A 14,654-nucleotide genomic window follows, 5' to 3' on the forward strand; every position below is an offset into this window, starting at 1 on the left:
AATATGGTAGGTAATCAATATAGTTAACGTGATAGGCAAGAAAGCATGAAAACATGGTTGTATATTTAAAAAGTGAATATTAATTGGTTGTTGAAATGAGAAAATTGAAATAGTAAATAGAATGTTTACATTTGTATGATTGACCATCGTAATGGTTGGTGGAATTATGATGTGTTGTTCCAAAAGGATATAAAAAATCAAATGAGCCACATAAAGTGGAAACCTTGAGTACTTATGAATCTTTTAACCATGGAAAATGAGATTCGATTGTAAATGTTCTCTTGGTACTTGTTCCTGTAACGACTCGATTCTTACTGGTGTCGAAAAATTTGATTTCAAAACACTATTTTTGTAAACTAAATTCGTAAATATAAAAGTTTAATTTCAATATCAATTATTGGCCAAAGTCAAGAGTCCAAATTCAATTTAAGGTTTGATTTTCGGTCAATGCCCGAAATAAGTTAAAGTTAAGGTACTTTTTCTTATACCTGCAACATCCTTAAGGGTCAATGATACCCTCAATGAAAGGAGACAAAGGAATAAGAGGTGAAGGTGAGAGAGAGAAAAAAAGAGAGAGGAAAATAGAAAAAACAAGAATAGAAAAAAGAAGAAGATGAAAAGAAAAGCTAATGAAAATGCAAGGGAAAAGATAAAAATGGAACTTTTTGTCCGGGTCCCATTTTATCCAAATGTGTGGCTAATTTGAATAGAGAAGACATAGTAGAGGGGAAAACCATCAAAACTTTTTATTATTATCTATTTTTAGGTATTTATGTATATATATTAATTTTTTATGTATTTATAAATATTGAATTGATATCCATATATTATATTTTCCAGATTTTTAAAATGAATTTTGTTTTTTTATGATTTTTATATAAAATTAGGATTAAATTAACAAAACCATAAAAGTTGAAGCTTAAATATTTATGAAACCAATCTAAAAAGTTGATTTCTAAATTGTACATTTTTTAGTTGAGTAACCAAAATAAAAAATTATTACCAATATATATTTCACAATAATATACAAATTGGGATAATATGATTTGGTACACGTAAAAAGCATGTGAATCAATACAAATTGTGTTTGGTGACTTTTTTTGTTCTTTTGCTTTAATATGTTTAGTAATAGTTATCAACAACAACCAAAAACCATAATCTATTTACTAAAAAACGTGTACCGACATTTATTTACTCAAAAAAACATCATAATCAACCTATGGACTTTGGACTTAGAAGAATTTTACATAAAATAAATATGGCAGACTTATCCAAATATGTTGATTTTTTGAGAAACTATGCTGGTTTTTCTTTTAAATTTTATCGATTTACGCTATGTTTGAAAAGAAAAAGAAAAATGCGCCTTATCAGAAGCATTTTCACTTTACTAAAAATTATTTTTTTCCTTGCAGTTGGAAATAAGAAATTTATAAATTTATTTTTCCTCGTGTTTGAGATAGACATGGTTATAGTTTTAAGGAATGTTTGAATTTACGGTGGTGTCGTAGAGCAGGGTGACCTATAAATTTCATATGTCATATGAGTATGGAGCCATTACCCTGGAAGCCGAATGAAGTTGCAACTCAAGGTCCTAGTTGAAGGTGATTATACGGTCCGAGGTTGAAGTGTAACTAGGGCATCAAGTTTACAAATGTTATGTTGTCAAAGGATGGAGCATAAATGTGGTCGCAGTTGATAGTGGTAATACGAGCACAACAACCAGTTTTTCCTTGTCAGAGGAGGATACTTTATAAAACCCAAACAGATGTACAAGGAAGAAAAACGTATTGGCCTTTTAGTATAATCAAGTATTTCGTTTTATCCATGTCCACCAAAGGCGATGATCCCGTTATTATAACTTGTGACATAATTGAGGTGTAATAGGTTTTACTAATAAGGTCGCTGCCTTTGGTAGACTTGGACAACACGAATTTAGCTTAGTTAAATATACTAGGGTTTGTCGTCCCTAGTACTAGCATGAAGGGCTTTTGGGCCTCTCTCTTATCATATCTAATTATAAGTACTTCCTAAACTTTTAACCCAATACTTTATAATTCAATCCAACCCAATACATGTTTTTTTTATTTTCTAAAATAAACATCATAAACTAATTTTCTAATTAAATAATTTTCTCAATCCGATTCTAATTTCGTTAAAATTATTGAAACCTTATCGTAAAAGAATCTTTGAGAAATTTTAATATTTCTACATTCAACAAATTCACTATGGCCAATTAATTTAATTCCATTTTCAAACTTGAATTATTTAAATAAATAATAATTGAAAACCCATAAATTAATTTTCCAGGTCATTTCCATTTAGTGAAAACCACATTCATTTCTGAATGTTTCTAATTTCTCTAACTTTACCATTTCTATCTATTTATGTTCATTTGATTCAAAATGCAATTAATTTATGGTTTCAACAAACTAGCAGAGGGACCAATTGGACATATATGATTAGGGCTCAAATGATTTACCATTAAGTTCTAGTTTTTCGCCTATTGAACTCTCCTTTATTATATATAATTACAAAAGCAATTAATAGTTATGTTTGTCCAATGATCTTGTCAAAAGTGTGTCACCCTCATAAGATATACTTTATCTCGTTGGGTTAAATTTGTTTACCTAATATAATCCTATTTTATCTCATGTAACCATTACATCTTTCTTCAAGAAAAATTCTATTACTAACACATGGTAATAAAAATTATTCACCCTAGAAAAACAACTCGTGGTCACGTTTCTTTTTCATCAACTATAGAATGCTAGTGAGAGGATACTGTTTACCGTTTATTGGGCTATAAATTTCACTATTGTAACAAAAATTATGTCATACATAAGACATATACCCAACATATCAACTTTCGACTCTATAACTGATTGAACTCAGACTTTAAATACATCAAATTATATGAGTTATATACACATGGTCAATTACTTACTCAAGATCAAGGTAAGTCACACTATGAACGTCACAAGTGAATAAATCCATAAACGAATCTAGGATAAATTCAACTTGGGTATTGTCCAAAATATTGTTAGTTTAGATAATCAACATATGTCTCTATCTTTCTAGGAGTCATCTGCCCCAATACCCAAGATAAGATATGACAATGAAATGAATATGTTAAAGAGAATAGAGAATTGAAATTAATAATAATTGTAACTGTAGTTGCTATTGCAACAAATTTGGCAACCTGTAGCTCGGACCTGGCAGTCGAGTTGGGTATGGGGTATTACAATTCCTATGTAAACATGGTAGAAAGGTTAGGATACAGTTGGTATTTCAATTAGGGTCATATGAGTATTTTTGTAAGAGATTGTTATTGAGTTGGAGCTATGTCATATCATTCGATGATTTAACATTTGTTGTGGATCATCAAATGTACATCGTCTCTTAAGAGACTATTTTGGTGTGGTGGAGGGATGTACATGATGCCTTCGGACCACGCACTTATATGCCTTGGTGTGGTGTTCTATGCTTTCATGAGTACTTTTGGTGTGGTGGTGGATTTTTGTGTGTCTGAATCCATTTTACTAAGGTTACATTGGGTGATAAGCTTTATATGGATAAGTATTTGATCAATGCAAATTAATGTGAATCTTAAAGCAAGGTTAACATCTTAACTTGTCTTGTTATGTTATGTATTAGTATGTAATCTGTTATAATTTGAAACCTCAAATCAGGCTCTCCATTACACTTTAGGAGCTTATTCTCAAGCAATTTGAGTGTCTTTTATATGTTTTTGTTGATTTTTAGTTTTGTTGTTAATAAATTATTTTTATTAGTTTTAAGCTATTTTTTAGACCCAAATTGGTCAATCGTGTCATGGGGAATCTAACAAGTTGATTGAGTGTTATAGGGAGTCGACGATGGCCCGAGTGTAAAGAAACTATCACCTAAAAAGGTGGTTTCCCGATATCAAAGCATAGAAGTCATGATACCCCCTATAGTGTTGAAATAAGGAGAATAGAGGCCATCTACAGTGGTATTGTGATACCAAACCATGGGTATCATGATACCGAGACCCCTAAGACTCCAAACCTCAAGACTATTGTGAGTATCGAAATGCCCAAGCATGAGTATCGCGATACCACTGCCTGACGAGTGAAAACTACAGGGGCAATTTTGTGTCCTAAAAAGCTTATGTCTTCTCTTTACTTAAGGGAAGAATGGTCAATGTTAGGTTAAGTGCTAGTGGACTATAAATACTACTTTTTGAGCCTTTGAACTCGGATTTTTGGTGGCTAAATAGTTTCTCTAAGGTCTATAGTTTTTAAGTTAGGTTTTCTTTCTCTTTTCCTTTTCTTTTCATTTTTAGTTTAGGTTTCCTTTCTTTCTTTTTAGGTTAGATCTTAGTGTGACAGTTTTCTTTCTTCCTTATTATTAAATATTTTGTAAACGAGGATGAACAAACTTTTGGGCTTCAATGAATCGTCATCAATTGAATGAGCATTTCCTAAACCCTTTGCTTTCATTTTATGTTGACAATATGTTTGATAAAATGCTTGTTTGGAAATTGAGTTTGAGTATGTGCTAAATTTGTTAGATGGTTGATTGCTTGGTTGTTTGTTAACTTATGTTGATGTTTATTCTTGATTGATTGGTTGTTCTGTTATATTAAAATGCTTAATACGTTAGAATTTATGCCTCTTGCGAAAAACCTAGATAAACGAGACTGAGTGAAGAGTTTACCTTAGATAGTTCAATATAATCGTGTCGAGTAGTGAGATCGAGAGGTAATCTATATGCCTATGTGAGACTATGAGGTAATCTTAGGTGGTATTTTTTATTCTAGGATGAGACTGAGAGGAGATTCCTAACTGAGAGTGACAACCAACATAATCGGTATAGGTTTATTAGTTTAGTTAGCTTAGTTGGTATCTTTTAGTCTAGTATCTTTTAATCAATCGACTATCATTTAATCATTTACATTATCTAAAATATTAGGAAGAAAATTTAGCTTAGTTAGTTTAATTAATAGTTTAATTTTAATTTTAGTTTATAAACAATTTTATTTGGACTTGCACTAATAATTTTCGACTTGATTAGATTAGTAATTACTTAACTTGTAATTGACTTGATAAACACAATTACCCACTTGACAATCCTTTGGGTTTGACCACTTGGCAATCCTTTGGGTTCGACCATTTGGAATACTTTGTGTTCCATCAAAACTATAAATATTACAACTGACATTGTACGCTTGCAGTTAAAACCGATCTTCAAAATAGTTTTTCCAAAATTTTTTGTTTTAACGCGCACGCGCGATAGTGACCACTATGTTATATGTTTCAAGGATGATAAAATATATCCACTATGTTATATGTGCAATAATAGGTACAATGTTTGGCATAATTATAAATTCTTATACTTAACTTGCCTTACGAGTTGTAGTTGTGAATGTTAATTGTAACGCTTATGTTCTTAGACATTTGGTATGCTCACCTCCAGCAAGGTAAGTGTCGCGTGTGAATATGATATGCGATTTGTGCAAGTATACACGTCGAATCAAGTAATACAGTGATGAGTGAGTATCATTCCCACAAGGATCAGATCGAGGAACAAAAGTGGTCAAGTTATTATAATAAAATGCGATTAATGCTATGGTAAAGCTATGGTAAGTATGCAGTGGCAATTAAAGGAATAATGATGTGTGCAATATGTGTAACTTATAAATAATTGGAAATGACATGGCAATGCAAGAGTAAAAATGCAATGACAATTATGAGAATAACTATATGAATAATAAATAAATGGACAAAAAAACAACTAAGAATGCGATGGCAAAGATACTACGGCAAGGGATAAGGGATAAGGGTTAGACGATGTTGATATGGAAGGTCGGGACTACCCAGATCGACCCTTACTATTAATAATGCGTTGGCAAAATTGTATCTACTTTACTGCACAGAAGAGTTCTAAAATGGCATGCCTCTCGCGAAAGAAAAACCTCAAGTTACCTTCCCCGTGTCTATAGGCTTTTTAGATATCTTGCATGGGTTCCTTCTGTATGATCATGACTCTATGTCTAGATTCGACTACAAGTGTCTATCGAATACTTGCTCATTTCATTTAATTTTAATCCAACCAATCCAACCTTTTCAGAATTAGAATCAATTTATAAGTATGCGAACACTCTTCTATGTCTAGAGATTGTTTGCATTTTAATTAAGAAATAAGAACAATCAAATGAAATGGTAAAGTAAATTAGAGATATACTGCATCCATAAAAATAATTTAAGGTTTCATCAAAAGTAATCCCAACCCTATGAGATTTAGCTCATGGACTGTGAAATAAAGTTCCAAACCAAAATATTATCCGACATTGTGTTCAACTACTTCAATCCAATCTTTCGAAGGAACACTAATGGAAATAACGGAAGAACTTTGGGAAACAGCTTTCGCTTGCCCAGTCCATACTTCAACAACAAAATGTCCTGTGATGGTTAAGAAGGACTGCCTTTGACTTCATTTCCTTTGCGCAGTCGAACCCTTAGTCATGCCCAAGGATCTCTCCCACTTTTTTCTTCATCCTTTTCCTGGGTTTCCTCCTTTGGCTTTTTATAGGCTTTTCCTTGGGTAAATCCAACAATCCATGTTTATCTTCTCCTCTTTTTAAATTCTTTTTTTTTTCTAGGATAAAAACCAACAACCCAAGATTATCTTCTCCTCTTTTTTAGGTAGATTTTCTGCTACAAGTACAGTTAGGCTGAAACTGGAATGCGTTGAGTGTTAACTCGATCTTCCTAGAATTGCCACAGCATTCGTGCTGACAAAATGTCCAACCTTTTGCCCCGGCAAACCTTCACTCCTTTATTTCTCGTTCCTCAACCTGCACCTGCCAAACCACCAAACACTGCCCTTCCACGAGAAATTAAAAGTACCTAATATTTAAACATAGTCCAGGCTCCTAATGAAATGACAAAAATATGAATGAAATGTCCTAAAATGCAACTAAATGTACCTAAGTACAAGCAATTAGCTATGTCTAAAGGCATGAAATATAACTCTTTTGAGGGATCATCTGGGTCCCATTTTATCCAAATGTGTGGCTAATTTGAATAAAGGACGTGGTAGGGGGAAAACATCAAAACTATTTTTGATCTATTTTTATGTATTTATAAATATTGAATTTATATATATATATATACATACATGCATTATATTTTTCTAATTTTTTAAAAATGAATTTTGTTTTTTTATGATTTTTATAAAAAATTAGGATCATATAGACAAAAACATAAAAGTTGAAGACTAAATTTTATAAAAGCAATCTAAAAATGTTAGTTTCTAAATTGTACATTTTTAGTTGAGTAACAAAAATAAAATTTATTATAAATATATATTTCACAATAATATACAAATTGGGATAATATGATTCGGAACACGTAAAAAGCATGTGAATCATAGACAAATTATGTTTGGTGACCTTTTTTGTTCTTTTGCTTAATGTGTTTAGTAACCAGTTGACAACAGCAACAACCAAAAAACAATAATCTATTTACTCAAAAAAAAATGTGTACCAAAAATTATTTACTAAAAAAAAAGAATCATAATCAATCTATGGACTTTGGACCTAGAAGAAATTTACATAAAATAAAATATGGCAGAATTATTCAAATATGCTGAATTTTTTTTGAGAAATTACGTTGTTTTTCTAAAAATTTATCGATCTATATTATTTTTTCTTGTGGTTGGAAATTAGAAGTTTGTAAATTTATTTTCGTTCGTGTTTGAGAGAGAAATGGTTATAGTTTTAAGGAATGTCTGAATTTACGATCGTGTCGTACAGTTGGGTGACCTACAAATTTCATTTGCCTTGTGAGTATGGAGTCATCACTCGGGAAGCCGGATTGCATTACAACTCAAGGTCCCAGTTAAAGGTGATTCTACGATTTGGGGTTAAAGTGTAACTAGGGCTTCAAGTTTAAAAAGATTATTTTGTCAAAGGATGGAGCATAAATGGGGCCGCAGTTGGCAGCGGTTATGTGGGCACGACAACCAGTTTTTCCTCGTCAGAGGAGGACGCTTTATAAAACCCAAACAGACATACGAGGAAGAAAAATGTATTGGTCTTTTAGTATAATCAATTATTTCGTTTTATCCATGTCCACCAAAGGCAGTGGCCCCGTTATTATAACATGTGACAACACGAATTACTTGAATATACTGGAAGGCCCATGCGTTTTTTTTCCTTGCACTTTCGTGTGGGTTTCATAAAGCATGCTCCTTTGACGAGGAGAAACTTGATGTCATGTCCGCATAGCGCCAACTAGGTCCCTAATTATGCTCCATCCTTTGACAACATAACATTTGTATACTTGAAGCCCTAGTTACACTTCAACCTGAGACGGTATAATCACCGCCAACTTGGACCTCAAGTTGCAAAGCAATCTTGGTTTCTCAGGTGATGGTGCAATACTCACATGACAGGTGAAATTTGTAGGTTACTAAGCTTCATGACATGACCATAAACCCAAACACAACTTAAAATATGACCATGTCTCCCTCAAAGTGAGAGAAAAATAAATCTTTAAACCCAAAAAATTCAACACACAAGAAATAGAAAAAAATAATTTAAACGAGACTGAGATATGGGTGAGTAAGGGATAAGAGTGTGCATTTATATAAGGGATGGGGTGAGGTAAAAAGGGAAAAAAGTTTAATTTCAATATAAATTATTGGCCAAAGTCAAGAGTCCAAATTCAATTTAAGGTTTGATTTTCGGTCAATGCCCAAAATAAGTTAAAGTTAAGGTACTTTTTCTTATACCTGCAACATCTTTAAGGGTCAATGATACCCTCAATGAAAGGAGAAGAAGGAATAAGAGGTGAAGGTGAGAGAAAAAAAAGAAAGAGAGGAAAATAGAAAAAAACAAGAATAGAAAAAAAAAGATGAAGAAAAGAAAAGCTAATGAAAATGCAAGGGAAAAGATAAAAATGGAACTTTTTGTCCGGGTCCCATTTAATCCAAATGTGTGGCTAATTTGAATAGAGGAGACGTAGTAGAGGGGAAAACCATCAAAACTTTTTTTTATTATCTATTTTTATGTATTTATGCATAAATATTAAATTTTTATGTATTTATAAATATTGAATTTATATACATATATTATATTTTTCTGATTTTTTTAAATGAATTTTGTTTTTTTATGATTTTTATATAAAAGTAGGATTAACTTAACAAAACCATAAAAGTTGAAGCTTAAATATTTATGAAACCAATCTAAAAAGTTGATTTCTAAATTGTACATTTTTTAGTTGAGTAACCAAAATAAAAATTATTGCCAATATATATTTCACAATAATATACAAATTGGGATAATATGATTTGGTACACGTAACAAGCATGTGAATCATATACAAATTGTGTTTGGTGACTTTTTTGTTCTTTTGCTTTAATATGTTTACTAATAGTTGTCAACAACAACCAAAAACCACAATCTATTTACTAAAAAAAACGTGTACCATAAATTTATTTACTCAAAAAAACATCATAATCAACCTATGGACTTTGGACTTAGAAGAATTTTACATAAAATAAATATGGCAGACTTATCCAAATATGTTGAATTTTTTTGAGAAACTATGCTCGTTTTTCTTTTAAATTTTATCGATTTACGCTATTTTTGGAGAGAAAATGGAAAATGCGCCTTATAAGAAGCATTTTCACTTTACTAAAAATTATTTTTTTTCTTGCGGTTGGAAATGAGAAATTTATAAATTTATTTTTGTTCGTGTTTGAGATAGACATGGTTATAGTTTTAAGGAATGCTTGAATTTACGGTGGTGTCGTAGAGCAGGGTGACCTACAAATTTCATCTGTCATATGAGTATGGAGCCCTTACCTTGGAAGTCGAATCAAGTTAAAACTCAAAGTCCTAGTTGAAGGTGATTATACGGTCCGAGGTTGAAGTGTAACTAGGGCTTCAAGTTTACAAATGTTATGTTGTCAAAGGATGGAGCATAAATGGGGTCGCAATTGATAGTGGTTATGCGAGCACAACAACCTGTTTTTCCTTGTCAGAGGAGGATGCTTTATAAAACCCAAACAGATGTACGAGGAAGAAAAACGTATTGGCCTTTTAGTATAATCAAGTATTTCGTTTTATCCATTTCCACCAAAGGCGGTGATCCCGTTATTATAACCTGTGACATAATTGAGGTGTATTAGGTTTTACTAATAAGGTCACTGCCTTTGGTAGACATGGACAACACGAATTTAGCTTAGTTAAATATACTAGGGTTTGTCGTCCCTAGTATTAGCATGAGGGGCTTTTGGGCCTCTCTCTTATCATATCTAATTATAAGTACTTCCTAAACTTTTAACCCAGTACTTTATAATTCAATCCAATTCAATACATGTTTTTCTATTTTCCAAAATAAACATCATAAACTAATTTTCTAATTAAATAATTTTCTCAATCCGATTCTAATTCCGTTAAAATTATTGAAACCTCATCGTAAAAGAATCTTTGAGAAATTTTAATATTTCTACATTCAACAAATTCACTATTTAATTTCATTTTCAAACTTCAATTATTTAATTAAATAATAATTAGAAAACCCATAAATTAATTTTTTAGGTCATTTCCATTTAGTGAAAACCACATTCATTTTTGAATGTTTCTAATTTCTCTAACTTTACCATTTCTATCTATTTATGTTCATTTGATTCAAAATGCAATTAATTTATGGTTTCAACGAACTAGCAGAGGGACCGATTGGACATATATGATTAGGGCTCAAATGATTTATCATTAAGTTCCAGCTTTTCGCCTATTGAACTCTCCTTTATTATATATAATTACAAAAGCAATTAATAGTTATGTTTGTCCAATGATCTTGTCAAAAGTGTGTCACCCTCATAAGATATACTTTATCTCATTGGGTTAAATTTGTTCACCTAATATAATCCTATTTTATCTCATGTAACCATTACATCTTTCTTCAAGAAAAATTCTATTACTAACACATGGTAATAAAAATCATTCATCCTAGAGAAACAACTCGTGGTCACGTTTCTTTTTCATCAACCATAGAATGCTAGTGAGAGGATACTTTTTACCTTTTATTGGGCTATAAATTTCACTATTATAACAAAAATTATGTCATACATAAGACATATACGCAACACATCAACTTTCGACTCTATTACTGATTGAACTCAGACTTTAAATACATCAAAGTATATGAGTTATATACACATGGTCAATTACTTACTCAAGATCGAGGTAAGTCACACTATGAACTTCACAAGTGAATAAATCCATAAACAAATCTAGGATAAATTAAACTTGGGTACTGTCCAATATATTGTTAGTTTAGATAATCAACATATGTTTCTATCTTTCTAGGAGTCATCTGCCCCAATACCCAAGATAAGATATTTCTCCAATTGGACTTAATAGAGAACATAATAGTCCCTTGAATTAATTTGCTCAATTTTGATTCTTTAGACTGTGAGCCATTTAGATTATCTATTAATATAAGTTGTCTTCTCGCATGATCCTACCACAGGATGCAATTTGATATTAGTTAAACGTTAGATAATCAATGAGCTAATATTTGCTCATACATTTTACTTTTCATGCAAAGATCATTGAGAGCAATTATATGAACTTTTCTATATCAAATCAAAATTTTACAAAAGAAAAAATAAATTCAAAAGGCTAAAGGAGAATTTTACAATTTTGGGAGGACATAATATAATATTACCATTAGTTTTTGTAACCCTACAATTAAAATAACAAAAATTAAAAATATTTATGCCTTATGAATGTATCTAATAAAATAAGAATATTGTATTTTCGGAAGAAAAGAAAAGTTGAAGTCACAAAGTTCAAAAGAGTGGCACTTGTCCTATTTAAAGTGTAATAAAAAAGAAAAAGAAAAAAGTAGCATATGGTAATACTTGAATTTTGTTTGCAAAATTAAAATTAAAATTAAAATTAAAATTAACAGTGTACCAAAAATCAACTCTTTATTTATTACTAGATTTCATGTCAACCACTTTGTGCCTAAGAAAATAGTCTTTTCTTTTATTAATAATAATATAAAATATTTTATTAAAATTAAAATTAAATTTTAAAATAATTTCTATATTATTAGTTAAGAGTGTGACTCAATAAAAATATTAAAATAATTTTATATATTTTAAACAAGTTATATTATTACGAGAATATTTTTATCTTTTCTTATTTAAAAACCAATAAATAAGTTAAAAAGATGTTGAGATTTTAACCCAATAACATTTTTCTTTACCACTTCAATTAAAGTTTTATTTTAATAATTTTATAAATTTCAATGTTATTACTCAAATTGCTTCATCCATTTTGTTTACACATTTATAAGTCTATACTATTATTTAAGTGTGTGATTGAGTTGGTGTCACTAGTCAATTTGATACCAACTAAGTCATAAATTACTAAAATGTCTGTGAATATTTTAAATAAGTTATATTATTACGAAGATTTGTATTTTTAAAACCAATAAAAATTATAAATGTTGAGATTTAAACCCATGCCCCAACTTTTTATAATCTTTTTCCACTTTAACCAAAGTTTTATTTTGATATTTTCATACATTTCCTTATACTCACAATTTCAACTATTTTTAACTTTAATTTCGTACATATTACATTTATGTTATTATTATTAGTTTCAAACTTTACGTTTAATATTCTTAATATGATGTATTTACTTATTTAAATTTTCTTTTACTCTCAATGTAAATTATTTTATTTTAATTCATACAAATTGCATATGTATTATTATTAGTTTCAAATCTTACGTTTCATTATTTGTTATATGTTATTTTAAACGTATACTTATGTTTTAAATACATGTTTTCATACTCATACACGTGTGATTTAAGTAATTTGTTTTTGGTGGGTTAGTTGTTTAAGTATTTGGGTGGGTATTTTTTTACAATTTAAATGACATTTATTAAAATACCATAACGAAGTTTAGGGTTTTTTTAGTAATTTCATTATTTTATTTTTGATATAAATGATGCTTAAAACTACTCATAGTCCATCATCAACCTTTAAAGAGGACGATAAATATCAATCAAGTTAATATTGAGTCAACTAACAATTTCGTTATTAAATTGGTTTTATTGAGTCAAGCAAAACCAAGACGACTGAGTTTTAGCTTGGTTGGTATCAACGTTGTTTGAATAGCAAATAAAAAGTTGCATTTGAATTTGGACAAATTCAAGTCCAATTTCTTAAGAGCTAAATTTTGATTTTCAAAATCCATTTTAAAAATTAGAATTTTCAAAATCCAAGATTGATTAAAAAAACGTGTGAACATTTTTTGTTTACTCTTCTTTCACACTTCCTTCAAAATTCAAACAATAAATAATTAATTTTATTTATAATAATTAACTTTTAGACTACCAGTTTTCAGTTCAACCAATCTGATTGATTTGATTGTATAAATTATTTAAAATAAGCATATTTAAAAACAGATAAAACTGATTCAATCGCTAGTTCGATCTATTCGATCGGTTCAACCAGTTTATGAGTCAATCAATCTGGCCCCTTATTTCGGACTAATACTTCGATCGATTTTTATCCGATTTATCTGATAGACTGATCCAATCCAATTCTGAAAACAATAACGAAGCTTCATGCATTTAATTTAAGTTTAGAGTTCTTTTTAAATATTTTAACCCAAAAAATTTATAAAAATAGAAAAATACGTTTTATTTGCCAATGCATAATTGAAAAAAAAAATCTCTTTGAAATAATATATAGAAACAATCAATCTTATTTTAAATTGTTCATAACAAAGTGGGAAAGCCATTTTTCATTCAAAATAAAAGTTTTCGGAATCGAATTGGTGGTCTTGCTGGTCCAATCAGTTCGACTGATATAATTGGTTCGATCGTTCTATCCAGTTCTATTAAATAAATTATTAAAATTCATAAAAATAAAATATTAAAAAATAAAAAAAAGAACTAGTTCCATCACCCAGTTAATTGATTCGTACTGATTCCCAAGTCAACATGTCTAATGCCTTTCTCCAAACGATACCCTAGTCGGTTTCCGGTCTGATCGATTGGTCCAGTCTAGTTCGAATAATAATGTTCAAAATCCTACTAAATAATTAAAATTTTTAAAAATATATATTTAAGGCTTAGAATGAGTTGAAATCCAAATCTAAATTTGAATTATTCAAATAATAAATTTGAATTAATTCAAAATCTTGAATTTAAATATTTTAATTGCAATTTCAAAATTTAAATTCAAATTTTAATTTCGAAAATGTTACCTAAAAAATTGAAAATTGTTATTTTTAGGAAAAACCTATAATATATCTGTGTAGGATTTCACCAAACTCATACTAAAAAGAAGAATATGTTTCTAAATTAATTACAAAATTTGTGGATGACTGAATAAAACCTGAGATTTAAGTTACCATATCTGACCGACTTAAGAAAGAAAAACAAATTCTAAAAACGTAAAATAAAGCAAAAACCTTGATTTTCATACCATAAATTGGAAAATGACAATCACAAAATCCTAGAAAAACGCTTTACTTGAAAATTTTACTATATAAAATTTCTGAATATAATTTTAGTTAGTGAATATTAGATGCGATAATTTGATTCTTAAATAAATAAATATAAAATTAAAATTGA

Source organism: Gossypium raimondii, chromosome 5 (genome assembly GCF_025698545.1).
Source record: "Gossypium raimondii isolate GPD5lz chromosome 5, ASM2569854v1, whole genome shotgun sequence".
NCBI lineage: Eukaryota > Viridiplantae > Streptophyta > Magnoliopsida > Malvales > Malvaceae > Gossypium > Gossypium raimondii.